A 19768-nucleotide genomic window follows, 5' to 3' on the forward strand; every position below is an offset into this window, starting at 1 on the left:
ACTGACGTTGCCTGAAAGAGTTGCATTATTAGTCAATCAATTCCATCCAGGTTATTCATAACTTTTTCTCTGAAGCAAATTGTATCAATATTGGTTTTGATGAGGCATCAAGTCACAATACAGAATGCTAAAGCTGGGTGGTGATAATTTATGTATTTTTCTTTTGAAATTATATTTAGCGTTTGACAGATGTTTTGTCAGGTTACACAAACATTTGCCAGAAAGCAACGCCAAACTTAAGAAATATATATTGGCAACATTAAATAAGAGGGCTGAAAAGCCAGAAACAAAGGCAGAAGCCGGATCTCAAACATTCTAATGTGAACCAGCACGATCTAGTGACCAAATTTGAGATGTCATGGAAAAGTTTACCGCAACCGAGTAAGAGTGACAAACAGGAAGAAGCAGCATACGTGTGGTAGTATCCTTGTCGCCAGAGCAAAGAGGTGAGGGGCCAGACCGAGCGCGAGGCTCACATGCCTACGCACATCAGCTACGGCTGAACTCGCATCAAACTGCCTTGCATATTCTGAGGGGTCCGCTCCACTGAAGTCACAGCGCCTCAGCCGCCTTGCGATCTGCCACACCTGCCCGTCCCGCCAATTGGGGAGGAAGGCTTGCGGAGTGGCGGGGTGGCGTGGGCTCTGAACCTGAACTCGCCGTCATGAGGTACATTTTCTACAACTCCTAATAACTGAGCTACATGCTATTGAGACATAAAGTTCAATATGAATAAAGTTCAATATGAACTTTTGTTGTCGTTTTAAGACATGCAGCAGAGCAGTGTTTGCTTTGAATTCAAACTCTCGAAATAGGGGGATTCAGTTTTTGACTCGGCAGATAGACCCAAATACCATACAAGATCTTACAAGGCTGTGGAATTTCATATCTCTGCATGAAGATGTTATGTAAAGTATCAGAATGTACAGTATTAGTTGTACAAAGCACATCAGAAATGTATTTGTTGATATGCAGCGTAGTTTTATATCTGATCTAAAATCTAATTGGGCTGCATTCGTGCTGATTTGCTATTCCGCGGGGTGACTTATCGATCAAATGAGAGCAATGCTGGGTCAATTTGGCTCCAGATACTTTGAGGCACTTCAGCGACAGGAAAAAGCTATTTTGCCTCCTCCGTGATGAGTGATGCCTTACTGTGGAAATATTCCATCACCACTAAAATCTGGGTTAAACCTCTCCTACTTATTTTCTCCTACAGGTTAGCACTATTTTCCAGGCCAAATTATGAGGGAAACACCTAATCAATAATTAACTATAATGTATAATAAATAAATCTGAATTATATATATATATATATATATATATATATATATATATACACACTGTACACACCACTATTTTAGATGATGGAGCAAGAAAAAGGTGAGCCATCTTTTCATGTTCCATCTTTTTTTTCTCAAAGACTTCGTTTTGAGTTTTGTGGGACTCTGAAAAAAAGGGGGATGAAATTCATGACATGGAAAAAAGCATATTTTCGCCTGGCCTGAAATAGCAGAGAATCAAATTTAATTTGAATGACATCCCCACTGAATGCCTCACAGAAAGATTTGATGACAATTAATGATAGAAGGTAAAATTACGCTCAGGATTTTAATTCACTTACAGATTGCCATAAAAAACATAATTTGGTGGATTTTTAATCCATTTGTCCTACTTTGAATACATGGAAATGTTAATATTCATTAGCTGCAAACAATATTTGTCTTTTACTCATTAATTTCGAACTTTGCGGTCTACGGCTGTCTCCGTAATTTCAAGACATCTTCGTTTTATTAGAAGGAGAACTTCTCATGTCCACTTGGTTCTCACTAAAAGACAGATAGACAGATCTAACAGATAGAAAAGACAGCTAAACCGCAGTGGCAGGATTCTCGGGGTCACCCATGAGCTTCCAAAGGGAGGCCAAACCTGTCAGCACTTGTCTAATGAATTGTATTGAGCAGCACTCCTGTGTCAGAGAAACAAGCCCTAGCTCTCTACTGAGGTGGCAAGCAAGACAAAAAACCAACCTTTCTTTTTTTTTTTTTACCTCAGACCAAAAATAATAATAAAAATAAATAAATAAACAAACACTAATAATAATAATAATAATAATAAATGTGCCCCCAGAGCATCTATTTAATGTCACTGACCTCGTGGTGGTAACTGTTTGAGGAATTGAGAGATGGATAAATGCATTTAGAATGAATTAACCTTCATTTTATGTTTTATTAAGTGAGCCGTATGTAAGGGAAAATGTACGCTAAAATTTTGGCTTACGGCACAGACGGAATCATTACGGCAGACATGGTACGGAAACAGATAAAGCTTGCCATATATTTCATTATTTAATTGTACTTGAAGAGCCCCACACTACGCACATTACTTTCAATAATCGTTAGAGATGGTGTACTTTCAGAACATTTCAGTCTGGGTGCAGTGAGGTTGGTCTCATCTGTGAGGTCGGTGCTGTTTGGCCAGAGTGGTGTTTCCAGGACTGTCCAACCTGAGAATGGTGAAATCGAGTGTCAATCTCAGGTTTGTCAGCCCATAAAACGCTGTCTCAATTGCCAGGGGAACACCCTCCCCCCCCTTCCTGCACCATCCCGCATCCAGAGGGTTGCCAAACCCAAGACCAGACGAGAAACACTGGTCTCTGAATCGTACATCACCTTTCCCTGAACAAAACAAAGGTTATTTGTTTTTGTTTTTTTGTTGTTGTTTTTTTAAGTTACCATGTTTTTTAAAAGTTACCTTTTTAAAGGTATCGCGTTCCTTTTGGGTTATTCTCATCCTTTTTTTTTTACTATTTTCTTTTACACATTACTGAAATGTTGGTATGTGCTTGTTGGAAAGGTACGATGCTGGAAATCATGCCAACTTGGAGGCCGAGGGCGACCATCTTGTTTTGTAATTAGTTTAGATAACTTTTTCCATGTTGTACGAGATGGTAACACTTAAGGGAGAAGCATATGAAAAGCTTGTATAGTCTTGTAAGGGATGTGGGAAGCTTGCCCTACATCCTCCAGGATGGCAAAGGTGAAAAGTGAAAAGGAACTAATTTTGCAAGTCTACAACAGTACAGTTTGGGGGCTTCTACCTCAATGTTCAGCATTTCTTAAGTGCGATAGTCAAGAGAATACACATGAGCAGCTAGGGTGAAGTCTGCAAGTGTAATTATTCAATGCATTCATGTATATCAATAAAAACATTTTTAAAATCATTTAAACGTCATTTTTTCATCTTTCTGGCTACTGAAGTAAGATAATATCCAGCCTGTGCTGTGATATGCAGAATTGCTTGATCATAATAATATGCTGCTGTAAATATGGTACATTAGCCGTTTTTTATTTATTCATTTTGCCATAGGTATTTGAGTAATGATATAGAATATCTGTTACTTAAAAGACAGTAAGAACCATTTAGCACTAGGTGGCAGTCTGAGGGTGCGTGGTCGGTGTTAAAATTGTATTGAACGATGGCATCTATCATCCCTCTCAGCAGGGTTGTGGACCTGCTTGCACTTGCACTTATTGCCACTAGAGGGCACAGCCTCCAAGCACAATTAAAATTTCTTGTAACAAGTGCAATGGCTTCTTCATGGTCAGATTGATGAGTAAACATTCAATTTGGGTTAAACTCTCACTGCTAATTCACAAATCTAACTACTTCTCTTTCCACAAATATGTAAAATCTGAAATGAATGCTTCTTTGTAGACGGGCCAAAACATGTTTTAATCACAAGTCACTCATTGCTGCCTCTACAGTGATCACACAAGCAATAAGATGTGCAATGGATGAATGAACATGTTTTGCTTTGCATCAGATCATCCTCTCTGGCCTCTCAGCAGGTCATCAGGAGCTTAAAAACAAGGTGGGGTCTGTGGGAGACATCTGTCTAATTAAAGGTATGGACACCGTGCCAGGAGGCAGGGGGTGGGCTGACAGACCGTAGGCCTAGGCCTATATAAACCCTTTATCTGGGGTCTGCTAGCTCCAGACATTAAGACTGATGTAATATGATACAGAGCTTTATGTGGTTATTGCATTTATGTGTGTTTCAGTCTCCTGAACACTGTTCTTACCCCCCGCCCTGACTCCAGTGAGTGAAGAAGTGCAGTGACTGAGGTCAGAGTAGTTATCTGCACAGTCGAGGTCAGTACTGCAGTGATCGGCACAGTCGAGGTCAGTATTGCAGTGATCTGTGCAGCTGAGGTCAGTACTGCAGTGGTCTGTGCAGCTGAGGTCACTACTGCAGTGTTCTGTGCAGCTGTGTGATGGGTATGGAGAACTGCACTGTTGAAATAAGGTGTGTGTGTGTGTGCGTGTGTGTTCAGTGGCTCTGCGGGGGCAGGCAAGTTCCTCTTTCCTGTGTTTCCTGTCTGCATGCTGACACTTAACCACACCCTGTTTCTCCCCGCTCCCCATCTCTGCGCCCCCACAGCACCTCCCCTAATATGTCTCCCAGCCCCCTGCCAGTGCCGCGTGTGGCCCTGCCAGCTAATTATAATCTTCAATTCATTTCTGCTCCCGGAGCCTGGAGGGACTCCTCTTCCCCCTCGTGTGCGCGCCGCAGTCAGAGTCACAGGCCACTCACAAGTGCGCTTCCTCTGCTCTTCCAGCGCCGTGCCATTTACCATTTGCCATTTACCGTGTTGCAGAAACTACCAGCAACTGTGGCCACAGAGAGCAGTGAGCTCATACCCTTTCAGTGTTTCTGTGAAAAAACGGCGGAACACTGCGGATGTTTAAAAATAAAAAAATGATCAAGGATTTATGCGTCATTACTGTATGTTAGGTGCAACTAAGCATCACCTCCTTTTTGAGAAATGAGAATATGAGACTGGCACTGAAACGAATAATATGACAAACAGATTTTTTTTAAATGTGAAACTGCTGATTATAGAACTTCTCCTGAGGTTAATGCCCCTGTTTTTCTGGCAGTATCGTTTAGAATGGGCAGTCCACCAGGCTAGCATGATTCCATGCAACACTGCATAACCTACCATCATGCCATACAGAACACTGAGCTAACATCTTCCTGGGAAGTTCCCTAATGTTCTCCAGTTTGATGCCTGCTGTTTTATTTCATTTGTAAGGGCAGTACTCTGTGTGTGTGTGTGTGTGTATGTGTGAGTGTGTGTGTTTGTGTGCGAGTGTGTGCGTGTGTGTGTGAGTGTGTGTGCGTGTGTGTGAGTGTGTGCATGTGCATGTGTGTGTTTGTGTGTGTATGCGCGCACGCGTGTGTGTGTGTGCAGATGGGTGGAGTGTGTAATTAGGAGCGTGTGGTCAGATGAAGGGGATGGGAGCTCACCGTGGCGATAGGGTTAAGGGTTGACCCCGTCAGAAGAAGCACTGTATGCTGGACCCTGGCCCTGTTGCAGAGGGGTGGGGAAGGGAAGGGGAGGGGGGAATGGGTCCAGCTGGCCCATCTGGAGATAGGGGGCGGGGCACTTTTACCACCACTTCTGCTTTCTCCTTCTTCACTTCTCCCATCTACCCATTGCTGCTTTTCAAAAAGAAACCACAGCCTGCAGAAAACACGCAACAGAAATGGACGCGTGAAATTATTGTTTTATTCTGAGGTTTGATCTTTTAAGGAAACCATGTGCTCGAGAGCTTGTATTATGCCCTCACCTATATATATTTTTTTTTTTTAATGAGAAATGATTGAACAATCAAAAGCCAAAGGAGAGATCAAAGGCTTGATGGTGGACCACCGCACACTGTCACGTCCCCGTCTGAACTTTGACACCAGTAAGGTCGTTTGAAAGGAATCTCCCTCTGGCATGAACCACGCGGTGTAACTCTCACACGGAATGCTGCTAGTCTCCCGTGAAGGTTTCACCTGGGGTGTGTCCGTGTCCCCCTGCTCGTGCACACAGAGGAGGTCCACAGTCACCCCTCAGAGGGAGCAGAACACTCATTTTTTTGACACCACTTTCTTTCGGACAGGAGGGACCGCTCACAGAAGCCACATTGACTATGATTCTTAGTCACTGCATTTCAGTCACATTTAGCCTTCCCAAAGTCAACACTGTTCATATCCAGAAATGGTGTTTCTTTTCATAACATATAATGGTTCAAATATCAGGGGAAGAGGGGTTGCCAGTTGCAGGATAGAACAAAATATCCCATAAGATGCATATGAACAAAATGAATTACATGTGCATTGCATACAAATGACATAGCTGACTGGTCACAAGCCACGTTTAGTAGAACCTCTTGTTGTTGGCTTTAACAGACCTTATGCACCCAGGATTCTCATAGCTCTCCATCAGAAATAACAGTGAGGAACCATTTCTGGTCATGCACTGTGTAACCATGGTACTGTATTCACATCGGAGTAAAAACTCAAGATAGTCTCCAGTTATAAAGGTAACAGCAGCATGTCTTAAAGGTACAGAATACAAAAAAAAGACTCTTGGACTGTATTATCTTTTGTATTTATTCAGGTTATTAAAACTCCTTAAAGTTTTAATGTCTTTTTTTAGACTCATCTAATGTTCATTCTTTTTGGGTGTGTCTGAGCTCATCTATTAATGTGTGTGTGAGAGAAACAAAGAGATGGCGTGTTGTGCGTGCGAGTGTGTTTTTGTGCAAGAGAGGGAGATATGGGGGGGCGTAGCCTCACGGGGCTTTAATGTTAAGAACGTTTTTGTTTTGAGTAAAGAAAAATCCGAAATCCTAAACACTACGGGGATTAACAAACAAACAGGGCTGGGTCATAGGCAGAAAGCACAAGCGAGAAGAGGATATGAAGATAGATTCAAACCAAATTAGGGGAAGGTATTGGGCAAGGGGGAGGGGGGCAGAAACAAACAGTGTTCAGCTGACTGCAGTGGGAGCACTAAGCATGGGTGTGTTTGCTAAGAGGACAGAAAGAACTCGTTTTTAAATAAAGAGTGGTGTGTCAGCTCAGTGTTGGTCTGCTGCCCTGTTCCTGTATGGGTGTCTCCCCCACAGTGCCGTTTCAATGAGAGGCCACTGGAATCTGACAATAGCCCTCCTTGTGCGGCCTTATCGGCAGTCGTGCCTTTTAATTACAACCCCCCCACACACACACACCCAGCCCCAAGCTCCCCCCTCTCCCCCACACCCCCATCTCTGCAGTGCTCTGCCCTCCCTTGCTGAACTCCCCAACCTCCATTAATGACTTCATTCCATCCGCACCCCCCTTGGGCCCTCCCAACTTCCCGCAAACCCATCTCCTCCCGGATGGACAGACTCACGCCCTCCCACGGTGGCTCTCCCACTTTCACAGAGATTTAACTCTCTCCATCCCATTAGGAGAGAGGTCTGGTCTCTTTTCTTTCACGGTTTCCTCTGCTTAAGTGGAAGCACACACACATACGCACTCACTGTCTCTCACACATGCAACAATACGCAAATGAGCACACACGCACCTCCACACCCTGTCTCTCACATACACTCACCCACACATAGCTCCACACATTCTCCCTTTCTTGCACACACACACACATATATAAACGGTATTAGAGGCGACATGTCAATCTTTTTCTTCGGTACATGTTAGTAAGCAGCTTATCCACCTACATGTCGTGACATCAGAGCCCCACGTCAGCGACTGCATTCAGACATGTTTAAAAGACGGCAGGAAAAAAAATATCTAGAGTGTCTGTCTTCCTTTTTTCTCAAGGTTTCACTATGGCAACTCGCCCTGAGTGCGGTGAATGGAAAAATCAGTGTGTCTTTTTCGAGTACAGTTTGAACAAGAGGGCTAGTTTTCCTGTCTCGCTGGTGTGAAGACCACAGTATCTCCAAGGTGACTATGACAAAAATTAACATCCCTCCAAGAGACAAGACAGGTAGAGATAACATAGCCTGGAACACAAGCCAGAGTAGGGGCTGTCAAAGGCAGGCAGAGCACACGGAAGGGGAATTCACACACCCAAATGAACAGAGTGGATAGTATTGGGCTTATTAGTTTGGATAGTTGAATAGCAATGGAAGGGGGGGGGGAACTCCGGTGACACACTTATCCTCTCATGACCTTTGTCTGGCAAATACTGGTGTTTCCAAACCAAGACCAAACACATATATAATTCCGCAATTCTGTTGTGAGAAAATGTTTAAGCAGACAAAATTCCTGGGGCTTTTTTAGACACTGTTCCTTTGTGAACCTCTTATTGACATTCTATCTCATCTATCCATACATCAGAAATACAATGTGGGTGTCTAAAGGAATCAATTCATAAAAAATTGAAAGCAACCAGTAAAATATGTGACATGTTCAGGGTTAAATATAAATGATATGCAGGCCAAATAAGTATTGAAAGAATTATTGCTCAAAGCATTTTACTTTTGAAACTAAAACATGTATCTTCTATGCTGTACCTATAAAAGTATGTGTTTATTTACAGTTATGCTGTACAGATATCTTGCAGAGTTAAGAAAATAAAGATTAAGTAACAATCTTTTTGCAATTATAAAGGTTGTGTTAATTTTCCACACATTTTTGATGCTCACTGAGGGAGGTGAATTCTAAGACACATTTGTGTTTTTTAGTTGAATGCAACCTATATAATTATTTAGACTAAATCAAGTGTTGTCCTGTTCATTGTATTCCACAGCCTCAAGCTGAGAAATGGCACCTACACGAGGACAGCAAAGCAGCAGGAGCTGAGCCAGTGGATTCTCTTATTAAATGCAATCAAGTCAACATCCTAAATCTGCAGCCACTTATCTCCCTCTCCATGACACACAATCTCCATCAGCTGGCTCACACCAGATTTGTCTTTCTCTGTAAAAATGTTACACGATGTTTCAATAATCCATACAGTAGGTGGTACCTGCAAGCAGGCCTCTCCATTAGAGAAAGAGCTTGACTATGGACCTCCCCCCCCACCCCCAAACGTGCCCCTCAGACCCCTCCCTGTATAACTCATCAGTCTTTTCTGCTCGTAGGCCGTCACTTGTGACCAGGGCATTCTCTCAGCTGACCATGTCCTCCTCGGGGTCAGAGGTAATTTGTTCTGGTGTGGGAGTGTGTCACAGCCTAGAGGTCAACGGGGGTCAGGCCAAACAGCACAGCGGTCAGCAGGAGGTTATTAAACACTGAACGAATGACTGCACTTTAACTCCCTCTGCCCCACTGAGATCTTAAGAGACACACCAAACTCAAAGCAGATGAGGGATCGCGGGTTTGAGTACTGTCAAGCATGGTGTCCGGATGTTCAATGAAAATTAAAAGACTAAAAACCTTGAGGTGTTTGCATCATCCATGACTTTTTTTTCCAAAATGAATTTTCAAGAACAGCACCATCAATAGAGCAGAGAGAGTAAAAAAATCACTTGTTTTTTGAAAAGGTTTCCTATAAGTTTCCCTGAGTCTGCCGGCTCATTAAAACAAACAGTGTTGTGTTCTGAACGGGAGAGCCGCATGAAGATGCTGACCTCCATGGTAAGGAGATGGTTTGGCTTTAAGAAAGAGAAGGTCCCTTTGTTCTCCATTTTCCCTGCTGGTTCTGGGGGAGTAATTGAGATCGGGAAGAGGGGAAAACCATCCCCACGCACCGTACTTGACACTGAAACCGGGAAGGCGCAGCTGCAGTTTGTATCCCTAACATTAAAAAAACAGTTGGAGGAATGAGGCAGACCTCCGACATAAAACGCACAAGGAAACCTAGGCATTTCTGAAGAGGAGCGGGTACGGGGGATGGGTGCCGGGAGGCCCTGGGCTATTCGGGCGTTGCCTACAAAATGGGACATTGTGGGTCGGGGGGGTGGAAAGGGAAGCAGTGGCAGAGCACAGCACCCCCACCAAAGCACAGGGAACTCAGCTTATTCGCAAAATGCCAGCTGCACAAAGCTGCACATGAGAAGGAGAGAATGCAGAGGTAAGACAGGGGACTTGCCGTATTCATCCCCGCTCACATTCCCCATAGGTCCGGGCTTATCACAGGTGCATGCGGTGCTCTGAGACAAGGCCTCACATGTCCTGTCCCCCTGTCTTTATTTTTGGCCGCATTCATTTTATGTGCGACTATTCGTGGTGTCTTGGTTTCAGAGGCTTGAAAGGATATGGCCTTTGGTTTTGTCCAATATTGTTATCAAAGAGGTGCACCTTTAGAGGAATACCCAGCATGCTTCACACCATGCAGCCAGCACTTGGAATGATGGCATTTTTACAGCCAGTGAACAAGAGTTTATTTGTATATACTAGCCCAATATGGTTATGAGCACAGTGCAAAATTGATAATGAAGGGTGCAGACAGCATTTTGAATCTTGTTATTTTTATAAAAAGTTATATATTTTGGCAGCTTTTCCCAACATCGCCAATTATATCTCTGTACTACACAGCAGGGGTGCAGCAAAATGTGCAATTAATATTCAACTTCAAAAATGTGTAATAACTGTATTTACGCATCTTTTCTTTCACCCTTATTTTTTAAAAAAACTTCAAACTCAAATTGCAGAGTTCCTCGTCTTACCTCCTCTACTATATAGAATGTGTTTCAATAACATTTTTGTTGCAGTGCTGCCCTAAATAAAGTTGCGCCAACAACATGCAAGAGGCTTTCATTTATCAAAAGGAAGTGCCTTTTCTTACTCACGGCAAAATGACGCGTATCCCCTGGTCTACTTCCCCAGGGCGCCGCTCTGCCTCACCCCCATGCTGGGTACAAAGCAGACGTCCTCTCTGTCTTTGAAGAGCTCTCGTCGCGGCACATACATCCAGGAGCTCGCTCTGTTTACTTAAGTGTAGTCCTTCGGAAAACAGCTGTAACGATCGTCAGTAAAGAATACGAGAAATAGCGGTACAGAAAGCTTTTGCACCTGTAATTAGATGTTTGGGCTATTAGCAGATGGTTTAAACAATTCTGCAGATTTTTCTGAAAAAAGACAACTGGCTCTGGAAACCGGTCTGCTTTAGCATTGCGGTCGGTGTATGGCCTGCAGTTCCCACTCATGCACTGCAATGGAAGGTTATGGTTAGCAATATGTAAATAAGCGAGCGGGGTGAGACCTAAACCCCTGTGTGGAACTACGAAAAAGCCTGGTGTGATGGCTAAGACTACATGACCGTAATGTTTGAGTACTTCGTCGGTGCACGGGATAGAACACTCAATGAGTAAGGCAGCTTGATTCTAACAAGGATTGTGTCCGTAGAACCAAGAGTAAACACCAACATTAAACAGACGCAGGAGGAGAGGTCAGGCCCATGCATTAAGGCCTAGCGCAATAATCCTCACCAACCTCTCATCCTGCCCGCAGCACTATGCCTGCGAGTAAGTGCTTTTCCACCCCCTGCTGCCCAATCTACCCACCCCCTCGAATACTGCGATATTTCTGAGAAAATGAAAAAGGCTTGTTCTGATACGCTGTCAGATTTAAAGGTGAGATGGTTGACTAATGCACTTACGCTTACTCTCAGCAAGAGACCTATGCACTGGTTGATGACACAGAAGTAAATTATAATTTTATGTCAAACGAGGATAAAACTGACGTCTTCATCTCTTGTGGTGTATGCATGTTTTATATCTTGTATTGATAAGTATGTTAGTACTCATTCATACAAGTATTTTATGGTGTCCACTTGTAATCTCTGTAAAATATGTTCACTCGTGTTATGTTTGCGTTTCAGGCGAATGGAACAAAGCTAGTGGCCTATAATGGAATTGTATACGATCTCTTATACATCTTTGATTGTGGGTTACATATTTCACCACTAGGGGGAGCAGTTTAGACCCAGCCAAGTGCAAGGAGCACATGTTACAGAAAGCATGCCATCCATACCTACAGTGTGTTCTTACACACCTTTACATCAATATGTACATTTTGCATACAGGTTATTATGAATAACGGTGCAGCCCAACCGTATTATGATTTGTTTTGATATGTTTGCAATATCATAAAAATATCATAAAAAGACACACTTCATAATGTTGTAACTAAATATCTGTCACTTCAAGAAGGGTGGAAAGGAAGAACTATGAGTGAGTGCCTGCATTATTAATCAATAATCATACCTATACTTTCTTGTGTGTGTTGTGTGTATGTGGATAAATAGAAAGACAGATAGATATACCAATGGATCAAACATCCATATCTTTGGCTTCTTAATAAGGAAGCGGGTCCTGGGAATGGGGGCATAAATCGGAATTAAGTACTAGGAAATTTAGACAAGGAAATATTGAGATACTAAGATTGCAATTAAAACCACTGAAACTTGGAGAATAATAGTACTAACAAAAATAATTGGAATACTAAGATTCTTCCAACAATAAGATATTATTATTATTATTATTATTATTATTATTATTATTATTATTACTATTACTATTATTATTGTTGTTGTTGTTGTCGTCGTTGTTGTTATATTCCTAAATGAATGCAATATATTTATAAAATTACAAAATAATTATAAAAATAAACACTGATGTTTGTGTGCCGAGACACACCGTGATGTCCTAACAGTAATGATAATACAATATTTCATTACACTGTCTGTCAGATTAAGGTTGTCAGGGGGTGTTCGTTCTACCCAGCATGCTGTTAGAAAAGAGTGTGTGACCATGTTGCCTCATTTCCTGTGTTTGAGTATCTGCCGAGAGAGAGAGAGAGAGAGAGAGAGAGAGGACAGGCGGAGAAAAGGAGAGAGGGGGAGAAAACAGGGGAATTACATTCAGAGGCACAAAGGCGTAGGGAGAAGAATTCAGAATATTGGGCAGCCTGTCTCATTGTCACATCAATTTGGAACCCCAAAGCATCGACATTGCGTTTACCCAGACAGATGGGTTAACAGGTAAGTGAGCATCGGCTTTTAATTTATTTGTTTCATCATTAGTTTCGATTCTTTTAAGTCTTTATCAGCGTAAGGCTGGCATTGTGTGCCAGTGTCATAAGATACTAACATTTCGCTGTCATTTCAATTAATGTACTTTTAACTCCGTGTATGCATTAGTAGCCAATGTGGGGCGTATTTAAAAACGTAACCAGCTAGCTAGCCAAAACCGTAACTCCAGCGTATTGGTGTCACAAGTTAAAGAAGCATCATGAGTTTTCAGGAGACGCTTTAGGTTTACCTCCAGTGTTCATATCCAGCGAGAAATCAAATTAGTATTTTGACACCTGGTAAATGCAAGGCATTCGTGACATGCTGAAGAAAGTGGCTGGCTACACCTACTGTACCTACAGATTGCCATGCCAAGAAACACGGACGTAACTATCAAGCTGTCTGCTCTCGTGCGTATCTCACGTTGTTGTCATCGTAAGATGCTGTCAATAAGGAAGAAGATAATGGTCAGGCTAGATGGGCGGTCGGGGCTTGTCATTTCAGTGAAACACAATCGAGATGTGCTTATGTTTTTTTTTTCTTTTCTTTTTTTCGTATATTAGGGAACTCGAACTGTTGCTAAACTGGAGGGGATTTTGTGTGGTCGCGCCCGACATTATAACATTGCCGATCGTCCGACTTTTCTTTTTTCTTTACCACCACCCAAATTATAGAGCTGTCTCCCAACTTTCACTCTCAATAATGTAGCTGGGTCCCCGTTCTTAGAACTGTCACTTATCGTGACAACGTTCGTAAGTATCTGTTGTTTGCGGCCGGGATATTTAAATGAAAAGCCTGGAGCTTGGCAGGCGAGGGCTTAACTCCCCGGTCTAACCTCCAAAAGGGGAATTTCTCCAGCTGGAAATTTCTGCTGCGTCAACACCCTACTCTACCCTACTAGACAAGAGAAGGGGCTTTTTGGCTTTTTTTTTTTTTTTCTGGGGGGGGGGGGGGGGGGGGGGGGGGTGTTTCCCAATTTTATAATATTATAGTTAAGTATTTGGTAGCAAGATCTTTCCTGTACCACTTCGGGTAAGTTACGAAGTGTCAAGTGTTGAGCTGTGACGAATTAAAGAGATAAACCACTAGCTAAATGCCTGGTGCCTCAATTTCTGGGTTATTATGTGTCTGTTTCTGCCCCTTCAAACTGGTCAGTTCCGTCTTCCTCCATTTTCTGCCGTGCTCTGTAGTGAAGTGAAAAGGGGAACAACCCCACTAATTTTTCGTGCTGGTTACACATTCGCCAGTTCAGGTGCAAAACCAACAATAAACTCGCGCGTAACGATGGTTCGAACAAACGCACACGTCAGCTCAGTTGGACAAGTGGCACGTTTCGCCGTTTATCACGTGTATGACTTTAGTCTACAAAATAAATAAATAACCCTTTTCTTCAGTAGCTGGTTTTTTTTTTTTTTGTGAGACCAATTTATATAGAGAATCATGCAATCATCTGTCTGTATCATTCGTGTGAACACTACAATTAACTAATATATATACTGATATTCATGCCCATGAATATGAAATCCAAGGGTTTGTATGGTTCTAATAAAACTGTAGAAATGTCCAGTTATTTACACTGGCAGTTCGTACTGTCAAATCTGATTCCATTCATTTCGCAAAGCAGCAAGTCAGTTATACTGCGTCGGGTCATATCATATAAATCATACTTGAAATATGCTCTAAAATAAACGCGAGATTATGTTTCTCAGTAGAAAGTACATTTTTTTTGTGTTGCCATTAAGATTTTTGTTACTGTTACTTGCCATTTGCTGTTAACAGTGATTATTGGAACGACGTTACCCGTGAAAAAAGGCAAGAATCCTGGAGCGCACTAGAATTTGCTTTGGGTGTTTAGTGAAATGTTAGATTTATTGCTTGGTAAGTAGGCTACAAAGGGGAAAATTGTTATAATGTTTGCTATATAATTGGTTGTCAGCACTCAAATAATTCCAGAATCTTTTTTTATTATTTAATGTTTAGTTTCAATAATTGGTATTTGTCATTTAAATATCCAAAGCTCAGAATGAAAAAATTTTTTCTGAACAATGAATTCACAAACGGGGGTATTATTGTATTTTCAGTTGGGTTCTCATGCTTGTTGGAAAATAAACTTCTTCTTTATACTGTTCTGAGGCTGAAACCCTGTGTTTGGAGAGTCACCTGTCCATATCAATGTGCTTTTTGAAAGAATAGAACCCCACTGTATGGTTTGCTTGATTATTGTGAGGTCTCAAGAGACGGAAGCTCTCCTCTTTGTTGCCTGTTTGCTGATGGACAGACAGTGGTGCTGTCAGGTGTCTGCGTGTCTGTGAGCGAGAGAACCGCCACCACCCTTCCCCGACTGCCTCCCACGGAGGGTGTGCGTGCGTGTGTGTGTGCGTGTGTGTGACTGTGTGCGTGCGTGTGTGTGTGTGTGCCTGCATGTGTCCGTGCGTGTGTGTATGTGTGCGTGTGTGTGTGACTGTGTGCGTGCGTGTGTGTGTGCGGGCGTGTGGGTGTGTGTGTGGGTGTGTGTGCCTGCGTGCATCTGTGCATGTGTGTGTGCGCGTGTGTATGTACGTGTGTGCGTGTGCGTGCATACATTCTGTTTATATTGTATGTGCACGTGAATCTTTTGTTCTGGTGAGCCATGTACTCACAAAGGCAATGACTTTAGGTGTGCAGATTGCCTTTATTGAGGGCAGATGAAATGAGGACCTTGTCCCACCTGCTCGTCATACAGGGTGGAGACTTTCAGTAGAGCCCTTATTAAAGAGTGTAACCAGGTTTTACCTCAGTAACGAGAGCCTTCCTGCACCCTCAGTTTATTGATATTCTCCATCGCATGTGGCAGAGATTTTCTGTCTATGTATTCCGCTGCTCCGTATGTCCATGCTTGTCCAGGTAGAGTTACCCACTTCTTGTTCTTTATGTATTATTAACGTAATTGTAGTAAAGGAGGCTGCAGTCAAAATAACACTTAGTGTGTGCTCACACACTTTTGAATGTTTTGATATCTGTAACTAGTATTCATCGCAAATTGAACGGGACCTCGTTTTCCCATGGCTGTATGAAGGTGTAACAAAGGTCTTGTGTTTTAACATTGGTGAAATGCATTTGACTCAAGGAATCAATTCTCCCATATTTATTTTTCTCTTTCTTCAGTGTTGCTATAGTGTTTAGCATAGGTACAGGAGAGATAGGATTATGGCGTGTGGTATAATCTCCTGGATGGTGTATGCAGGGGAGGGTGGGATGGGTTGTGTGCTGTAAGTCATTTTGCTGAATAAGTCTACAGGTGTGTGTTTGTATACAATACATGTATAGCTTTTCAGCACTGGTGGCAGATGGGGTTATCCCACCGGAAGGCGTGCACTTGTTTGTAGTCTGTTGGGGGAGGGGGTGCATGGTAAACAAGGCAAGTGGAAGTGGGCAGGGCTGGAGCATGGAGAGTGAGGGCCTGCTCCCCCTCTCTTGTCCCCACAGGTGTGGCTCTGTTGTGTCAACAGGATAGAAACACATTCCCATTCGACAGCTTGGAGGAAGGGGGGGGGGGGTGCTTGGGTGGTGTCTGACCCCACTGTGGACCACGTGAAAAAAATAAAACATAGGCTGTCTGTGCAGAGGAAGAGACTCCCACGCCAGGGCCACCTCTTTAAACCTGCGGTCGTATGACATTTTGATGCCCGGGTTAGTCGTAATTGTGTGTATTTGTGCGCATGCTTGCAGGTGATTTTTCAGAACGGCTGGGCATGGAGCTGCAGAGCGTGCTTTGTGAACATGCCTTGTGAGATGTTTATTGAGGGTGGTTGCGGTTGTTAATCAGAACATTCACACGAAATGGAGAGTTTGGGGGAGGAGGAGGTGGTGATAGAGAGAGAGAATGAGAGAGAGAGAGAGAGAGGGTGGATTGGGGGAGGATGGGGGTGCTGGTTGACACGACACAGCTCTGCTCTTGGTGTATGTGGGTGGAGTTCTTTATGCGCTTATGGCTAAAGGCTGAGTTCCCTGGGCTGTGCTGTGCGGTAACAGGTTGGAGGGCTGAGCAGAGCGGTATGAACGCAGAGCCGATCTTGTGTCAAATTGAGGACAGAATACTGTGTGTGTGTGTGTGGTATGCGTGCGTATGGCGTGTGTGTATGTGTGCGTATGGCGTGTGTGTGGCATGTGTGTGTGTGTGTGTGGAGAAGAATGCACCGTGTCAGTAATTTGTATAGAGTTGCTTCTGGGTGTGTGGTGTGTACTTGTGTATGTATTCTATCTATCAATGTATTGTACAAGTTGTATTTTATGAACTCACTGATGATGGCAAGAACATCTATTCATTTCTGTCTCATTTGCCATTTTTTCAGAACCAAGTCCCCTAAGAGTAGATTAATTAATTCAGACACCTGTTTGGCTAATTTACTACAAAGGAGCAGTTCAAATAGATGTCTGTTTCACCTTTCAGTGGTGTTTTGCACATGCTATATTTCTTTGGGACTTCTTTATATACTGACAATAACAACTCTTTTATTTGTACTGTTATTGTCTGATTTATGCTGCCTCTGTTTGGCGCTATACAACTGCATCTTCTCCCACAACAAATGGTCATTGTGGGGGAAAAAGCTGTTACCTCTTTTGTGTTAATGGTACTGCATACAGGTGTACATAATCCCCCAGGGAGGAAACCAGCAGCTGTGCTGCTCAGCTACTTAACCACATTCATCTCTAGATTACCTGCTCTGTAGCTGGTCTTACCCGAGCCTGGACAGTGTAGCTGCATTATCAGGTGCCCTGTAAATATTTCATATATGTCTAGAGGCATGTAGAAGTCAGCAGGCCATTAAATGAAAGCCCTGGAAATTAGATACAGGACTCGGGTGTTTTGCGATCCATCGGGTAGAGGGACACCTTCCCACGGGCCTCTGCGGAGGAGCGGGGCACCTTCTCATGCCCAGAGCAGCATGGGCCTGGAGGTCTTCATCACGATCTGGTCCGGCCTGTAGTTCATCCCCCTGCTCCTGTCGGCTAATTCTCTGGAGATGTAAATTAGAAGTGTAGACCCCACCTACGACCAGCCTCATCTTCAGTACCTGGCATATGGTGTAATCCAAAGTTTTTGTTTTTATGGCCTTTTGAGCAAAAAAAAAAAAAAAACAGTAAGCGACTAGAGACCTTGTAGAGATCTTTCAGGTCAGCGTCGGTGTCTTGTGTGAAATCCAGGGGCTTTTGGTTAGCGTCGCACACTGTTCTGCACAGAATAAAGACTTATGAACAGCCAACCAGTATCGAGCACTTGCTTTATCCTGTGATTATTCATCCAGAATGGAGGTTTTTTTTATACTTAAGAAAAGGCACAGCCTTGGAAACAGAGAAACTGACAATAATGAGCAAAAGAAGCCATTTCCATTTCAGAGCCTAGGTGAGGGATGGAAAGAATAGCTGGCCAGTCCGAGATGCCCGTCATGCTGCACCGTTCTGTTGTCGGAGGGTTTATCCACCGCCTTTCTTAGTCTTCAGGCTTTTCAACGAACACCTAGAAAAAAGGAGGGGGGGAGCGCTGAAGGACAAGAGGGCAGGAAAATGACACATACCAATCTAACACATTTAGCCTGTGACACCAAGCCGTCCTGTTTTTGTTTATCAAAGGAAGAGTCAAAAATGAATTAAGAAAGCAATGTGTCTTGATGTCTTTGTGTGGCCTGAAAGGATTGCTTTATTGCTCATCCCAATGCAGTTTGGGTTTGAGCCCTAATGGCTGTCAGCTAGCTTGTGTCAAGCACTGTACTGTTACAAATGGGCAGTTCTCCTCTCACAAGGTATGAGATTTCTATATGCATGTTACACACTTTATTTTCTTTTTTATATTGTCTTGCAATGCTTTGTTTAGGTCAGGGCCACAGTGTGTACTGTTTTTTCACCCTTTAATCACCAACCAGCTCAGACCTAGGAAACCAGGTACTATGAGTTAACAGTACAGTCATCTCCAGTGAAGTGCTGAATCTCAATAAAAACTAGCACACCCCGTGGCCCCCCAGGACCAGAGCAACTGACAATAATTGTGGTAGCCAGGAAAAGGGGCTGCATAATGGTCAGTGAACTGGGCTTGCAACGGCAAGGTTGTAGGTTCAATTCCCAGGTGGGCAACTGCTGGCGTGCCCTTGAACAAGATACTTAACCTGAATTGCTTCAGTAAATATCCAGCTGTGTACAGTAAATGGATTGTATGTGAGAAGAATGTAAGCTGTGTGAGTTGCTCTGGACCTGTGTCTGCTGAACACCTGAAATGTAAATGGCACGAAAGAAGGAAATTAATTCCTAACAAAAATGTGTTATTGGTCGTGGAAATAAAGTGATGCGCTATTGTACCTTTTTTTCCAAATGGCATTCGAGTTCAGTTCCACATTATCCCATCGAGTGTTTGAAATACAGCCGGGAGTTCATCTGAAACTACTAAAGTGCCACTAATAGGCCATGATTAACATTCAGCTTTTTCTGTTTAATATACAATTATTCCGTTCAATAATTATTAACATTTCGAATTTACAGCATGTTATAATTGAGCTGATGTAAGATATGCCCTATCAACTTAGTTTCATTAATTCATTTTGCCTTAAAAGTGATATCAGGATATGAAATATTCATTGGTCTGTTGAAGTACAGAATCATTTCTGTGGTATTTGCAATCTGTCGAAAAGGAATGTGCACTGCAAACATACCCACTAAGAACTGAGTCTGAAATCAGACTTTCAGCCTTTTTGAACACATTTAAAAAAACCTATGTTCTACATTCCTCACAACATAAGATGATAGAAAGGTTATAATTTCAAAAACTTCTACTGATGGAATGGACCATACATGTAGGATCCTGTATTCCTGATGAAGTCTTTGCATTGAGAAGTAGGCTACAACAAGTATGACTGAACACCCACGTAAACGACTAACTGAAAATATGATCAATGCTGGGCTGCTGATAATTAGACCATTGGCAATACATACCAGGGCAT

The 19768-nt window shown here is 42.9% G+C and overlaps 1 protein-coding gene and 2 long non-coding RNA genes across 4 annotated transcripts in view; 2 read left to right on the forward strand and 1 right to left on the reverse strand.

Annotated features, from left to right (window-relative positions):
• The first annotated feature begins 359 nt into the window (after positions 1–359).
• On the forward strand, positions 360–9226 carry LOC118207691. The gene is made up of 2 exons (XR_004761439.1): positions 360–669; positions 8595–9226. It is a non-coding gene; the product is annotated as an uncharacterized LOC118207691 (long non-coding RNA).
• LOC118207692 lies at positions 5668–11229 on the reverse strand. Its single transcript, XR_004761440.1, has 2 exons — positions 10579–11229; positions 5668–5869 (listed from the first exon to the last, which is right to left on the reverse strand). It is a non-coding gene; the product is annotated as an uncharacterized LOC118207692 (long non-coding RNA).
• Positions 11230–12551: 1322 nt separating this feature from the next.
• The window catches only part of zbtb46 (zinc finger and BTB domain containing 46), a 49984-nt gene continuing 42767 nt past the window's right edge, over positions 12552–19768 (forward strand). The window contains exon 1 of one of the 2 annotated variants that reach the window (XM_035381519.1): positions 12552–12770. The gene's annotated coding sequence lies outside the window, so the exon portion shown is untranslated. The remainder of the gene's footprint in view (positions 12771–19768) is intronic. The other variant, XM_035381520.1, reaches the window with a different exon arrangement.

Source organism: Anguilla anguilla, chromosome 11, assembly GCF_013347855.1.
Source record: "Anguilla anguilla isolate fAngAng1 chromosome 11, fAngAng1.pri, whole genome shotgun sequence".
In the NCBI taxonomy this organism is placed as follows: Eukaryota; Metazoa; Chordata; class Actinopteri; order Anguilliformes; family Anguillidae; genus Anguilla; species Anguilla anguilla.